At 40.0% G+C, this 16695-nt stretch overlaps 1 pseudogene; it reads left to right on the top strand.

Moving 5' to 3' along the window:
- The first annotated feature begins 731 nt into the window (after positions 1-731).
- On the top strand, positions 732-1317 carry LOC147441347 (uncharacterized; annotated as a pseudogene).
- The last annotated feature ends 15378 nt before the right edge of the window (positions 1318-16695 follow it).

Below are 16695 nucleotides of genomic sequence, written 5' to 3'. Positions count from 1 at the left end.
AATCATGTACTCTAATAGCTCATAAAATTTTCATATGCCTTTGGTTTCCAGCATCTGTGCAAAAAATAATCTATAAACATATAACTGATGTCTCAAGAGTTCTTCCATTTTGATCTTTTGAAACTTTCATTAACTTGCACTGCACTCTTTGTAGCGTTATCTTGCGCTCTACTTTTGTCTCGATTCTTATGAACAATTTCTCATCGCTTCTGCACAATTCTACTATTGGTTTTTCCAGTATGAACTCTAACCATGTCACGATTGCAGGCAACATAAATAACGAAGAGAATAAAATGAGCAATTCAAAGGTATACTGCTCTATAAATCATATCACATTATGATCCTGCAATGCACACAAAATACTGATCTCATTTGTAAAACCTTGCAGAGACTTGTTACCCTTTTCAAGCAAAACATTGTGTCAAAGAAAAAACCCCAAATCGAACCACGTCAGTATCCAACAGAGAGACAAATGCATCTGCTTAACCTAGCAGGTTGCCGGCCGGACACTTACGTCAACGGTTTTGCAAACTATGCTGAGCTACGATTGTTAATAGATAGATCCGTAAAGCAGCTCGAGCAAAACAAGAGCAACAGGTTAGCTCTACACGCATGCAATTTTCACTTTTTTTTCCTTCTTCTCATTGCTTTAAACATTAAAAAAACATGCTTTTTTACAAGAAATACAAATTTGTTTGTCCCTTCTAATACTCCTTTTTTTTCTAGGTCTAATGAAAGAGATCATTTGCAAACTATCTATAGAGATTGACGTGCCCGAGGATCTCATGACAGTCGAGGATGGTAATCGCCTGCTTCAATTGAAGACACCAATAAAGCCCTACATTCTTGAGATGTTGCACTATGGCTACAATGTCGCGCTCGAGGACCTCTTAGATACAACGAACAATGACGCAAGTGAGATCTTCGCAAGCTTCAAGAAACAGTGCAACGACGAGCCACCATCAATTACAGAACAAAAGCTAACGTGGTAACACAACAAGGATGTTTACAAAGCACGCTTTCGAAGTGACTATCCATACGCTTTCATCAACATTGACAACCCACCCACAGGTGACACCACCATGAAAGCAAATTCAAGAAATACCCCACTCGATTATATAGTTTAATATTCTCAAGCTTCAGCATTCAAACTTACATTAATCCTGTTTCTTTCTTTCTTGCTTTTGCTGTGCAAAACAGGACAACAAGCCTCAAGTTCTGCTTCTCGACCACGACAATCAACCGAGCAAAAAACAACGGACATTGAATACACCGTCTACTCCATCACATGTTGCCAAAACGGACGAAAGTACATAGGTGTCACAAACAATTTTGAAAGACGAAAGGCAAAGCACATTCGACAACCACCTTCAAAAATGTGATCCGACGTTAATCGCTACCAACCATTCGAAGAAAACTTCATTTTTGACATACTTTCCGTCTCCAAGAATTTACATGTAGCACGTACATTAGAAAAAGCATTCATCAATACACATAGTAGTACAAGTTCATTTGGATATAATATTCTACGAGCTCATCCCCCTCACTGCAAAAAATACATGTTCTTGAAACAAAAAAGAAAGATCTAAATTTTCCTTGTCGCTTTCGTGCACGTCTCAATGAAATCTGATTTTTTTCTGTCTGCTAACACAACATCCTTTTTCTCTCTTTTTCCTCAAATATTCTGCACAAAAAACATTCGCAATATTCCTATCAAAACTATTATTCATTCATTGATAAAAAACTCAAATCAATCTCTATTGTTCCATATTTAAATCAATTTTGGGTCCTCCCATTTAAACTTAAAAAAAAAACCAAGCGCCATATTCTCGTCACAAAGAAAAAAAAGTACCATTTCTCAAATCTACATATGCTTTTCACACAGTGCCAACATTGGCAAAATAGTCATGTTGCTTCTTCCTTCAGATGTTAAATGTCAATTTCCATATGTGCTATTGTATTCTATAGATGTTACATAGCAAGGCCCACCAAGCAAGACTATTTGCTTTTAATAGAGCCTATATAAATATATTGTGCTATCATGCCGTCAGAGATCACGTCAGAGCCCGTGTGTGTGTGGTGAAGCTCTCAGCTCTGTGCCGCTTGATTAGTCTGTGTATGACACCCCTCTGGCTGCTCCTCAAGGAATGTTTTCCACCTCTGCTCGCCTATATACATGTGTCCAATCATCGTGGGCTCTAGCCATTGGTTGTGTTGCCCTACCTAGAAGGGCTTGTACTCCACTTTTGGTCGCCCTCTTGTGGCTGCCATTGGATGCGCCCAAGCCGTTTTGCTAGGCACCCCAAAACCAGGAAATTGACTCATCTCTATGGAGCTAGGGGAATCGATCTTGGAGCAAAGCGTGAAATCTTGGGGGATTCAAGGTGCAAGGAGGTGGTGGCACCCTGGCATTGGAGGCAAATAAAATTGGGAGCAATAGCTCAATCAGTAGTGATAGAGCAAAGAAATACAAAGACCCTGCAGGTTGGTACCATAACATACTCACCTCTCTCTCTCTCCCTTACTCCCACTCTCTCTCTTGCGCTTGAACTTGGCCGAGTGCTAGAGCTCATTGGGTTTGATGACAGTGTGAATACAAATCTGTAGATTGCTGCCATCAAATACTCGTCTCTCTCTCTTGTGCTTGAACTTGGTCGAGCGCTAGCGCTCGATGCTAGATAGAGTGTGAGGGATTGGGGGAGAGAGAGAAGTATTTAGGAGAGGATAGGGATGATTATGATCAACAAATAAAATTGTACATGATACATCCAACATTAACCCTCCAACCCTCTCTCCCTCGCTCTAGCGCTCACCCCCATGACTTAGCGCAAGAGGGAGGGAGAGAGGGTTGGAGGGTTATTGTTGGATGCAGTGAGGTGTTGTCTAAGTTTGTGATAATGAGGTGAACAAGAAAGATTTAGAGCTTGAAGCCTATATAAAAGGATGTCAGGTTGCAATCTTAAATCAAAGATATTTGTGTTGAAGGCGAGTAATCATCACTCCCAAGGTTAGTTCCATCTCCTTCCCTATACTTCACTCTTTCATCTCTCACTCTCTCACCTTCTCTCCTGAGCATCTACATGAGTGAGTGCTAGCACCCTATCAACTGGATGGACATGGGAGATATAATGTGGGGTAGAGAGAGAGAGAGAGATATAGCATGTACTAGAGAGGTAGGGAAAGAAGGGGAGGGAGAGGGTGGGAGGGAGGACAAATGGGAGGAGGGAGGGAGATGTCAGGAAATATGACGTAGCTAAATAGATATTTGAGTAGATTACTTAATGGAGAGAGATAGATTTCACATACAAGAGATTATAGAGTAGAGAGAGAGAGAGTACACACGATATATGTGGTTCACCCAATGTGAGCTACGTCCACGGGAAAGCAGCCACTCAATGGATTTAGTACTTCAAAACAAGAAGTAGTTTACAAAGGGATTATACCCTTAATGGAGCTCCTTCCTTGCTTCACTCTCACCACCTCACACTCAGCTTGTTGCATCAACTTCACACAATAAAATGTGTGTAGAAATGGCCTCCTTTTATAGGCCAAAAGGGCTGCCCTCTCTCATGAGAGGTAGCCATGGTAGCCGCCCTTGTGTAGATAAGTCCAAATCGGGCCCTTCAATCCGCCCATGTGTGGCCGCCCTTGAGAAGACAAGTCCGCTTTTGAATCCGGCCACCGGCCATTGACTTTCGACCATCGGCCACCGGCCATTGACTATCGGCCACCGGCCAACCGACCGATTGTTTTCCGACCACTTTCCGGCCGCCATCCGGCCATAATATTCGGGCGAAGGAAAAAAAAAATTCGGGGGCTTCCGCCCTCCGAGGCCCCTAAAGTTGCCCCTGATTTTTTGCCATGAAAATTTTGGTTTTCGGCAAGTGATTTTCCTTCATGCACAATGGCTTCTCCTCATAATGGGGGCCTTACAAATGTGCGCTTTTACCACAAAAAAGTACAAGGGTAAATCAGGCTCCATACTTAATAGGAGAGAGGGTTGGATATATAATTAAGCAAAGATATAGGGGAAGGGAGAGAGAGAGAGAGAGAGAGAGAGAGAGAGAGAGAGAGAGAGAGAGTTTTAAGTGGATAGGATTTTAAATCTTCTATATTTTAGTTATGAAGATTGAGAGGGAAGTGTGGGGGAGAGGGACAGTAAAGGAGTGTGTGGATTAGAATTTCAAGACACAAACAGTTGAGAGATATAGATAGAGAGAAAGAAGAGAGATAGAGAGAGCGAGGAATGAATAGAGGGAGAGTGAGGTTGCGAGGAAGGTGAGGTATAGAAACTCAAGAGCAAGAGAGAGAAAGTCTTCAATATTTTTGCCAGATCAAAGCCTTGCTGCTCTTCTTTTAGTTCTCTCTAAAGATGGCTAAGAAAACTAATGGTGGTGCTAGCATGGAGCTCATTTACAATGGAGAAGCAATTGGTATAGGTCGAATAGAAAAGACTTCGAACTTGGCTAAGTTACATGGAAGCAAATTGCCTTTAGGTTGTTTTGTTGTTTTTGTGCTAGAAGTATATGCTCCTTTGCCTCATGTTCCTTCAATGAATGATGAAATGACTATTCTGAAGAAGGCTGAGAAAAGCCTTGTTGCATGGCCAAAAAGCGATATGGTGATTTCTTTGTTCGTTTCTTTTGAATCTAAATTTATCGTGTTTGAGTATAATCTATCAAATAGCTTATGCAAGTTTGCTTGATAATTAGAGGACCCTATGTCTATTTTTTATTACCGGGTCACCAAGTCAGCAAAGAAAGAACAAGAAGAAATGTATACCTCTACTACTATAACTATATCAAAGAGCATACCAGCTAGTTTTCTACCATCTCCACCTGCCACGACATTCAAGAAATCTAAAAAATTTGCAAAGGAAAAAGCTAAAGTGCAAGGAAATCTGCAAAGGGAAACGCTAAAGTGCAGGAAGGAGCATCGTCTGGATTTGTGGAGGCCAAGTACAACTCTAACGAAGAAATTGATGATAGAGAAATGGAGGCTTATATGACTGCAAGGGCAAATGCTGGAGGAGAATTTCCCATTAACAAAGACGTAACGGTTCGGCAGGATATGTTATCAAAGCATCTAGGAAACTTGAAGGTAAATAAGGGCTTTTTAGTTTAAGGCTATTATGAGGGTCCTTTGGTTTGGTCTGGCATGCATTGATGATTGTAGATAGAGCATGAAAATCCACTACCTTGGGTTCTTCTTTTCCATTTGGTAAAGCTAGAAAAAGCAAGACAAATTAGAAGGGACACCAAGAGGCTCCAACCTTTGGCAGACACATTCTTGTTGGAGGGGTATTATGAACCCAAGGGAAGCTTCATATGCTCTCTCAATGCACCAGGATATCTTGCCATCGACATAGAAGATGATATCAAGAAGACGTTGGATCCCTTATGGCATACAGTAAAAGAGGAGTTTGAGGTTGAAAAACAGGACACTTGTTGGAACAACCTATGCGATAAAATGTTGTACACTTGGGATGGCAACCATAGGCTAGCCGCTTGAATGGGAGTACTGAAAGAGAGTAAGCTATGTTATTGATGGATTTGATTTGCGAGCATGTTTGAAAAAACAACGAATAAATGTCCATTCTTGCGATGTTAGGTGTTCCATATGAAAAAGATGTAGCTCTGCACCCTCAAGTTCGAGTAGAGCTAGTGAAAGTGGATCCGTCAAATGAGACCAACATGTTGAGCATAGTAATGCGTATAAACAAGTAAAATCTCTCTTATGTGTTTGAGTGCACAGTTGCCTAGAATTGTGATATTGACTTGTGGGTTAAATTGCTTCAATTTATTATAGATTGGACGAGACAAGATACATATCCACATCGTACACATACATGGGTCATAGACATGCTATGGATGGTATGGGCAATGGTTCTTGCTTCAAAAGAAGCAATTATGGAGAAAGTGGCTACCATGTGTGATGTACAGGTAAATGCAGGTCAAGATTGATAAAAGAGTGGCAAAGAAGTCTTGGTATAATGTGCCAGTTGCCCTAATGTCTTAGCTTCTACATCCAATACGTGTTCTTGGATTGTTTGATTGTCGATTGAAAGGTATTGTGTTCATTAAAAAAATTTCTCATTGGCGCCACATCTGTAGGAAAAATATATGCTAGCCTTGAAAAACAATTGTGGCAGAGAAGGATAGTATGTGTCATAATAATCAATATCTAATTCTCCTAAATGATTTTCTCATGTTAAACTGATCATTTAATATGGGGAAGTGCCAGGGGAGAAAAAGCTAGAATATTGGTTAAGCTAGCAGACCGGCAACAGTAGGGATCCAAAGGAGGGAAAATAGGGATCCAAAGGGGGGGGGCATCTGCAAAAGATCCATGTGAAACAATGGGCTAAAAAGACCCTAAGGTTCAGCCCATTAAGACTTCCAAAATGCTAAGGTTTCAAAATTCAAAGGTTGTGTCCAAAGGTCAACCCTAGGGGAAATTGGATGCTTTGTGTGTGACCAAAAAGTCTTTTCACATCCCTACATAGGAGGGGGCGAGTCTTGGGAGTAGGGGATGAGAGAGAAAGTCACACACACACACACACAGGCTCCCTTTACACAAAGGGAATTAGGGACACATGTCAGCTCCCTAGCCCAGATGCCCACAAGGTGTGCCCAATTGCTATTGGATGGCGTTGGAGGTGGACCAATGAGAATTAGGCTAGAGTAAATCTAGTTTAACTAATTTAAAAACACTTAAATAAAAGAACCAATGAAAATTAAGTATCCTAGATGACTATTGGACAGTCTCCCAAGGGGTCCAATGAGCATTCAGCAGCCCAATGGCTTGCCTGATTCCTATTGGCCAGGAGGCAAAGGGGCCCAATGAGAGTTTAATTGAATTATTAATTAACCTAAAGCTCTCACAAAAGGGGAAAGGGGGACACATGTCAGAACGCTATCACTTATGCTTCTTAATAGTCATTGGCTTGACTTTGGGAGGGCCAATGAGGTTTGAGCAAGAGAAAATAGCAAAAGGGCTCACCCAAGAGAGAGAGAGAGGGGGCTGATTTTTGCAAGGCATTATCACACACACACTCACACACAGTCTATGTGTGAAGCAAAGAAGACTATCTCTTCCCAAGATTTAATGGAGAGCTCATCACCTACTCCAAGCTTGTTAGATAGAAGCCTACATCAACACACTCTTGGCATGTGGATGCAAATCCAACCAAGAGCCAAGCTTCAATGCATGCTCATCTCCTCTACCATGCTAATTACTAAGCTAAGCTATGCTAATATGAGTGATAATGTGAGGAGATGTACATCTTTCTCGTAAGATACTCCTTCTTCCTCTCAATCTACTCTCATACCCTGCTAGCTCTCGCCATCTTCGAAGGTGTGTGAGGTCTTGGGTCTGAGAACGGGGATAATTAAAGTTGTGTTTGCTAAGTGTTTTTCTTAGTGCATGAAGCTTTCATCTTCATTGCACTAGCTAGTCTTGAAGGAACACAAAGAATTGTATTGTACAATGTCTCTCTTGATGGGAGAAACCATAATACAAAGCCTTTTGGAGGGGGGACCGGCTCCATGCAAATCCGGTCCTCAACTGTTGTCAATAGCTTAATTTCTCTCTCTTTTGAAAGTATTGTTGATGCTATCTAACTAGGTGTTATACTTTTTGTTGCTCTCTCCACCCTAGCACTCTTGTTAATCTCATTAGGAATCTATTTTAATGAAATGCCCACTATGTTCATGCTAATTTCCGCTACACATAAGTTTTTAGACCATTAAATGTTACATTGGTATCAGAGCACAAGGTTTCTCTTTTCTTGCTCAAGAAGGGAGGTCCTCAAGCTAGCTATAAATGGTTGGTATTATTAATTGCCTGTGAGTAAGTAGAATAGGGATTTTTCAGCCTTGCAGTGCACGTGCCTTTGTGCAGTTAAAAGGGCATCACCGTCGAGAGCTATGGTCTTAATAGTGGAGTCCTACGGGGCTTGCCTACGGCTTACCACTATTGAGCTATCAGAAGCTTGACAGGAGTCAGTGCTGTTTTGGTTTTGAACGACCCTCTCTTCTATTCCTTGCAATTAATGGTATTCGAGTTGCAGGTACAGTAGCTTGAGTGCTTTTTCTAAAGGGGTAAAGAGGAGTAGCAACTAGGGCTTGAAGTGCCAAAGTACACCTAAAAGGTTTACACCAAAAAGTTGTTAGAATGGCTGACAATAGTAAAGAGAGTGAAATTAATGTTGATATTTTGCTCATGAGCAAGCTACTAATGATGCTTCAATGCTTGTTAACTATCTTGTTTCTAGGCTTCAACAAGCCATGGGCAATCCATCTCTCCAAAGTGAAGTGCAACGGCAGCTCCGTGCTCACGGGATTCTCCAAGCTCATCACCATGACGAGAGAACACCTAGGAAACCTCCTTGTGAGACTACCAAAAGAGGTCTCTCTCCGATTCGGGAAGAAGAAGAGAATCCGTATGAAGGGCTCAAGAATTTACTTCTTGATGATGCATCTCCTTCCCAAAGGAGAACTCAAGAGCCTCCACCGAAGGAACGAGAAAGAAGTGAGTCTCCCGCCACCTCAGCGGAGATGGCTCCACGAAGACGGCGGGCTAAACGCTCTCCATCACCACCAAAGCGGAGAAGACCATCACACTCTTCTCCACGCCATAATTCAAAGAGGGATGATAAAAAGCAAGAGAAGAAAAAGGCGAGAAAGAGGACACCCTCTTCTCCATCTTATTCATCCTCTTCCTCTTATGAAAGTGATGGTGAAGACAACGAAGATCAAGACAAGAAAAAGGCGAGAAAGAGGTCACCCTCTTCTTCACCTTCTTCAAATTCTTCAGCTTCTGAAGAAAGTGATGGTGCAACCTTTGAACCATCAAAAAGAAGAGGCCATAGGAAATCCTATGCCGCATGGAAGAGGTCGTCCAAGTTGAAGAAATTCAAAGAGGGAGGGAAGAGCATCTCTTTCCTTACCTATGATGGTACCTTTGGTGCTATGGACAAAGTTTTGGCCTTTATCCAACAGTTCGATGCGGCGTTTGGAGATGAGGGCTTCACGGAGTCCTCGCCATGTAGCTATGCACTTTCAAAAGTCCGCCAGGCAATGGTGGTCTAGCCTACGAGACAACGGTGAAGCTCCACGAACATGGAAAGCTTTAAGAGCTTCCATTATGAAGCAGTTTCTGGCCACCGATGCCAAAGACAAAGTACTCACTGAATGGCGAACCCTAAAGCTCTCTCCCTACAAATCCATCCACAAATATGTAGACAAGTTTTGGGACCTACAACTCAAAGCCACTGTCTTCAAAAAGTTGGATTTTGGAGAGTAAAAGCAACAATTTTGTGCGGGCTTAACCACCAAGATCCTCCTAGAGCTTCCTTGGTTGAAATCCAAGAGGAGGAGACTCACCAAACTCACCACAAAGGATCTCCTCTATGCCATGCTTGGGGAAAGGTAAGAGAACATGATGCTTTTATTCTCTTTGACCCTGGTTCTACTCACAATTTTATATCTATAGAATTGGCCACCAAGCTAGGCATACAAGCTTACGAGATGGGAGATGTCCTACCCACAGACAGTGCCTTCAAGGGGCAAGAAGCTTCAGTCACTCCCTTAATCGGGAAATTGAGGCTTCATGTCCATGGCTATGTGGACAAAGAGGACTTCTTTATCTCTCCTCTCAAACATGAGGATGTAATCCTAGGGGCACCATGGTTTGACCGCCTGGCTGCCGATGTTAAATTTCCTAAAAGGAGAATCTCCTTTAAGTTTAGGGAAAAAGACATGTATATAGATGCTAAGGAAATGGGTAACACTATCCCCATTGTACATACACCAGCTTTCAACAAGTCAATAAAGAGCTCTATTTCCGTGTACATGATTTTTGTTAAAGATTTTCGAAATGAACCTAATGCTTTAGCAAAAGAAAATAAAAGCAACCAAAAGGAATTAGAGTTATCCAATTTTCTCAAGGGGTTTCAAGATGTTTTTATTGACGATATCCCTTGTGAGCTACCTCCTACTAAACGAGGTAATGATGACCATGCAATTGAACTTCTTCCAGGAAGTTCACCGCCTAACAAACCTCCTTATATAGTTTCTCAAGCTCAACAAGAGGAGATTATGCGGCAAGTGCATGAGTTAGTTGAGAAGGGCATGGTTAGGCCTAGCTCATCTCCATTTTGCTCACCTGTGCTATTAGTGCAAAAGAAAGACAGTACATATCGTATGTGTGTCGACTATAGAGCACTAATTTATAGGATCACTATCAAAAATAGGTTTCCCGTTCCACGCATAGAAGACCTATTTGATAAGCTACAAGGATCGACCCACTTCGGTAGGATTGACCTAAAAAGTGGCTATCATCAACTAAGGATAGTTGATCAAGACATTGTAAAGACCGCCTTTCGCACCACATTTGGTCTTTATGAGTACATTGTCATTCCTTTTGGCTTGACCAATGCACCAGCCACATTCAACCGCTTGATGGAGAAGCTGTTCAGGCCTCATCGAACCTTCACTAGAGTGTTCTTTGATGATATTATCATCTACTCTAATTCATTAGACGAACACAAGCAACACCTTCAGGTAATATTTCAAGTTTTAAGAGAGAATAAACTTTATGTTAATCGAAAGAAAAGTGAATTTTTCTTGCAAGAGATTCAAGATTTAGGTCACATTATCTCTCAAGATGGCATCCAAATGGATCCATCAAAGTTAGAGGTAATAAAAGGATGGCCTAAACCAAGGAATCTTCATGAACTAAGAAGCTTTATAGGTATGTGTGCATACTATAGACGCTTCATAGAAAAGTTCTCACAAATTGCGGGACCATTACATGACCTAACAAAGAAAAGCGTTAGGTATACATGGTCTACTAAGGAGAACAATGCTTTCAAAAAGCTTAAAGAAAATCTTATCTCTCAACCTGTGCTTACACTACCGGATCTCTCAAAACCATTTGAGGTCCAATGTGATGCTTGTGGTGATTGCCTTGGAGCTGTTTTGCTCCAAGAAGGGCACGCCATAGGCTATGAGAGTCGAAGGCTCGACCCTGTTGAGCAAGCTCTAGGCATATACGAAAAGGAACTCCTTGCAGTTCTACATGCCTTAGACTCATGGAAGCACTATTTATTGGGGACTCCTTTCATTCTGCGAACGGATCACCAAAGTCTTAAGTACTTCATGACGCAGACTAAGCTCTCCGACAAACAAATGAGGTGGGCAAATTTCCTTTCGCAATTTCATTTTCATATTGCTCACATTGTTGGCAAGCATAATCAAGTAGCTGATGCACTCTCAAGACGGCCGAGAGTGAATGCGGTTTCCATAGCAACTCACAATGATCTATCTTTAATGATAGATGAGTACGCTATTGATCCCAATTTTAGAGATGTGATTTTAGCCCTTGCATTAGGGAAGAAAGAAGAACCATTTACCTCGCATCATTCGTTATTCGGGAGACATATAATATGCCAATAATGGGCGTATTATTCATTTATCTAAATTATACGGCCGTATTATACGGTGCCACATCAGTATAAACGGCTAATCGTATAACTTCTTGGTTTTTCGATCGAAATTATTTTCGAACGAAATTATTTTTGATCAAAAATTATAACAATCGAATATGTTAGTATATATAGCAGCACGCGACAGGCCTTATACCAACTTTCACAGTCAGTGTTGTCCATGTGAGTACTCTCACCAAACGATCAAAAAAAGTAATTTGTAGAAAAATAAAATAATTTGAGTTTAATAAAAATTAAAATTCAATAGAATTTTAAGTTTTGTGATTAAAATATATGAATTTGTTTTGAAAAACTTAGTAAATAGTTGAAAGTTTGTATTTTGTGAAGAGTTTAATCTCTCACCTGATACAAACTGTAATTATAAGAATCACTTGTCAATGTGTTCAATTAATTGACACTTGAAAGTGACTAATAAAAAAAAAAAGTAAGATATTACCGTTGTGTGTAGAGTGTACTCTCACATGAGATAATTAGTTTAAAAATATAATTACATAAAAATTAATTTTATGTAATTTAAAGTTCGATTTTGATGTGTAGAGATTTTATCTCACTTCAAAATGAATATAATGAAACAAAATTATATTTTTACGTTTTGTGTAGAGCTATGCACACTGCTATGCTCTCACTAGAGCAAAAATTTAGGAAAAACATGTCCAAAAATATTTATATTCTCTTATCTTTATTTGGACTGCAAAATCTACCGTACTGTGTGAGAGCATACACATGCTCGCATTGTAGATAGATAATCGCTTAAAAATCTATGATAAAGTGTAAGAACTTTTTGTTCGCACTTTACATAGATACGATAATTATCAAGTATTGTAAGTGATTATCGTTTTGACATTTAAAAATGTCACTTATAGCTCTTGTATGTATAGCAATTTATAATGATAATCATTTTAGTACTTGATTTAATTGTAATTATTGATTATCGTAATGTGTTAAAGCTACAAGCTTGCACTTTAGATAAATCGATGCAATTTATATGTAATCCAATGGTATTGTTTTTTATTATTGTATTTTTGTTCAATCATTGTTTTTAATTATTTTAATTTCGTTCAATCATTGTTAGTTAAATTAGTTTAATGTTTTAATTGATTTTGATTATGAAAATGATCATTGACTTTGTTTTTACTAGCAAATTACTTTTGTGCATCATGGTGAAAGGACAAGAGTGGAGTTATGTGCATGAGTTGAAAGCTGGGAGAAATACATCTCGACTTAAATGTAAATCTTGTGGTCACGAGTTCATGGTAATGCAGCCAGAATTAAAGAGCATTTATTTAAAGTCCCTGGCAATGTTGAAAAGTGCGGGGCACCACCAAAAGATATTCATGAAAAATTTGCCATGTATTCTCGCAAAGTAAAGTTGATTCTCGCAGCTAAACATAAAGGTGATGTTTCTAAAGATATTCATGTGAATATTGAACCATCTGTATGCAATGAGGCAACAGAAGAGGTGTGTACCACTCAAGTAAACTATCAAAGTTCTCAATTAAACCCTCTTCATGGACATGCTTCTACATCAGGAGGAGTTCCTAGCACAAGCAAATCCGGCAAAGCGTCATCCAATGGACAGACAATGTCTGAAGCATTAGGTAAAGAATGGTTGCTTGAGTTGCATTTAAAATGAACACAAGCATTTGTTGCGTGTGGCATATCGTTCAATGCTATGCGCAATCCAATATTTCAAGATGCTTTGATGAGTACAGCCAAAAAAGGATTTGTGCTATAACAAGATGGGAACTGAATATCTTGATAAAGTCAAAGACAGTACTGAAGCCATTCTCAAACGCACAGTTCTAGAGTTTGTTCCAGCATATGGATGCACCATAGCATTGGATGGATGGACTAACTGTCAGAAAAAACCTTTAATCAATGTAATGCTTATTAACGCTAGAGGGGCTATGTTTGTGGAAGCAATTGACAGCTCATTGAAAGAGAAGACTATCACCTACCTAGCAAGGGTGTATGAGCGTGCAATTGCAAAGGCAGGTGGACCAAAGAATGTGACTGCTATTGTCACAGATAATGCGGCCAACTACAAAGGAGCAAGAAGAGCTATTCAAGTCAAGTATCCGGAGATTTCTTGGGTACCATGTGCAGCTCACACTTTAAATTTTCTTTTAAAAGATATTGGTAAAATGGCATGTGTGAAGAAAACTTTATTGGATGCAAATCATGTGGTGAAATTCATTAGAGAGCATCAATTTTTGTATGCTCTTTTTCGAACCAAGTCACCAAATAAAGTTTGCAAATATTTTGCACGACAAGGTTTGCTACGGCATACTATGTTCTTGCTGCTTTTCAAGAGTTGAATCCTGCATTGATGGAAACCTTAGCAGACAGAAGATGGGATGGATGGCTCAGCAAGTATCCAAGTTATCAGGAAGCAGCTGGTCAATGTGCGCAAATAGTAAACTCGCCAGTCTTTTGGCGTAATGTAGAAAGAATAGTAATTGTGTCAAAGCCATTTGTAGATCTTTTGAGAGCAGTTGACACAGATTCTTTTATTTTTGGTCAGGTCTACTGGTATATGTCAGAGGCTATACGCAAGCTAAGAGAAAATGTCAGTTTTGGTGCAAAGGATAAAGCTACCATGATTACAATTGTTAACAAGCGTTGGGTGCAGTTGCATACGCCATTGCATGGTGCGGATTTTGTATTGGATCCTAAGTTTCAAATGCATCAGCAATCTACCAACAAAGAAGTTATGTCCGACTTCAAAACAGTGTGCTCCCAACTCTTAGGGCACGAAGATGGAAAAACAGCTTTTCATCAGCGAGTAGATTATGCCAACAGAACTGGTATGTTTCAGGATCCGTGGCGTATAGATGCCATTGGCAAAACAAGTTCACCTTTATGGTGGAAGGAGTATGGTGGAGAGAAAGTGGAGTTGCAACACATTGCAGTTAGAGTTTTATCAGTAGCTGCATCAAGTGGAAGTTGTGAGCGAAACTAGTCATCATTCGACTTTGTGCACACTAAAAAGCGAAACAGACTTCATACTAAACGGGCTGCTGATTTGGTGTATGTTTTTTGCAATATGAGACTTATTTATAAGCCTCAAAACATTGCAACTAGAGCCGCTCAAAAGCAATATGGAGTCTTCCAAACGCATGAAGCTATTTCTGCAGAAGTTGATGATGATGATGATATGGAATGGGAGATAGTTTCAGAATGCTCAGATATGGACGAAGTAGATGATATGGTTGTAGTTTTTGAAGATGGAGATGATTTGTGAGAGTACCATTGTAATACTTACTCAACAAGTTTTTGTATATGATGAAAGAAAGTGTTATCTCGTTGTCGTTCACATCAAAACCTCTCTCTTTCTCTCTCTTATACGCACATATTCACTCACACTCAAATATAAACTGCCAATAATATCTTGTCGAATATCAATTACATAAAGTCGATGTAGGTTTGAAATTACAACAAGGTTCTGGGAAATTACTCAATCGAAAAGAGTTTGATATAATTTTGAGATTACAAAAATCTTCTGAGTGACTTATGAGTTTGATAGATTTGCTATAAGTTCGTCTATGGTAAAATCTGTAATTCCTAGCTCAGGGGATGGTTGAGCAACATCTTTATGTGAAGTGGTAGTATCATCTGGCAAAGGTCCATACAATGATTCATATCGTTGAAGCTTTGCTTGTGCATCACTTAACTCTATTTCAAGCTCAAGAATACGGCCACAAAGCATGTCCGGTGTTTCTCCTTGGCTGGCAAGGTCTTGTCCTTGGCTGGCTAATTCAATCAGTGTTTTTGACTCTTCAGCAAGTAAAACAATAGGACACTTGCGAGGAGGCATTGGATTATTTGCATTGCGTGCTACCACCTTTTCTGCAATGCGTCCACGTCCAACGCCAGCGGTGCCTGGACAATCTGACCAATCCACTCTCTTCAGCAAAACATATCGAACATAGCATTGATGGATAAAGTAGATTGATACTTGGTTGTTGTTTGGTAGGCATCTCTCTTGTCGTATAAACCTTTGTATCAATACACGTGCCAGTCCTTTATGTTGCAAATCAGAGAGCTTTAACGGAGCTGTATCTTTTGCATTGCCACTTATTTGAAATAGTTGATGGCGTACAAAGTGATTAGGGCAAAGCTTTTTGCACTCTTTAAGGGTTAATGGTTCGCCCTGCAGCTCAGATTCATCTTCTTCAATGTTGGCAATAGTAGAAAGATCTGCTTGTCCACATCTAACTTGTTCTTCTTTAAAAATTGTGTGAGCTTCAGCGTGGTTGAGTTCTTCTTCCATATCTGCATATCAGGTGAACATTTCATTACTTTTAAATACCCATTCAATTAATTTGACATTGGACAGTATATCGAATGACAAACATAGATATTTTGTTCAATTAAACATACAATTAAATCTGACACCAAAAGTAAAACAATGATGAAATCATGAGACTGTGTTTTCATTAATCATCAGTTGGTCGTAAGCCAGATGTCATTACAATGTTGTAACCCACTCTATGGGCACCATTTAAACATAAGGAGAGATCAAAAGAATTAGGCCGGGTTTTGGGGTTTTGGCGCTTGCCGGTTTCAAGATGAGCAAGTACATTACTCAAAAAATGTCTCTTGCTTTGTTCTTGGGGCTCTGGTAAGCACTTCAAAATGCGTTTACATGTATGACACATGGAATAAATATCCATAGCTTTGGTCCAGGAGGGAGGATTACTAGATATACATTCGGGGGCTGCCCATGGATAATCTCTCTCATATTTTTTCTAGTTTCTATCTGCATATCGCGTAGAGGAGGAAAACCAACTGTCGTATTTGTTTTGGTGCATGAACCCCAATCCACAATGCCAGCGTAAACACCTTTTTCGCCAAAATGCAGCATCATATTCCGAGAGTGTAGATCATTGTGGAGGTAGTTATGCGTATGTATATACTTCAGAGTTTGGAGGAGAGCATTGATGATCTACAAAATATTCTCCTGGAATAGCTCTACTATTCCTGCAGTGAGTACGTAATCGCAAATGACAGGCTGGTTGCCGTCTACAGTGCATTCTTTGATCCATTGCTCCACATGGCCGCCATTCCAAAATCGTGAAATGAGCATTGGTCGCTCCATGTGGTGCACCATGGCAAGAGGGTAGATAATACCTCGATGTGAAATATCCAAAATTGTTGCTTCGTCTTTGACCTGTTGCTCCATG

The sequence above is a fragment of the Adiantum capillus-veneris genome, chromosome 15 (genome assembly GCF_014529385.1).
Source record: "Adiantum capillus-veneris isolate H3 chromosome 15, ASM1452938v2, whole genome shotgun sequence".
NCBI lineage: Eukaryota > Viridiplantae > Streptophyta > Polypodiopsida > Polypodiales > Pteridaceae > Adiantum > Adiantum capillus-veneris.
The sequence above is the reverse complement of the archived record's forward strand: the minus strand, read 5'-3'. Positions and strand labels throughout refer to the sequence as shown.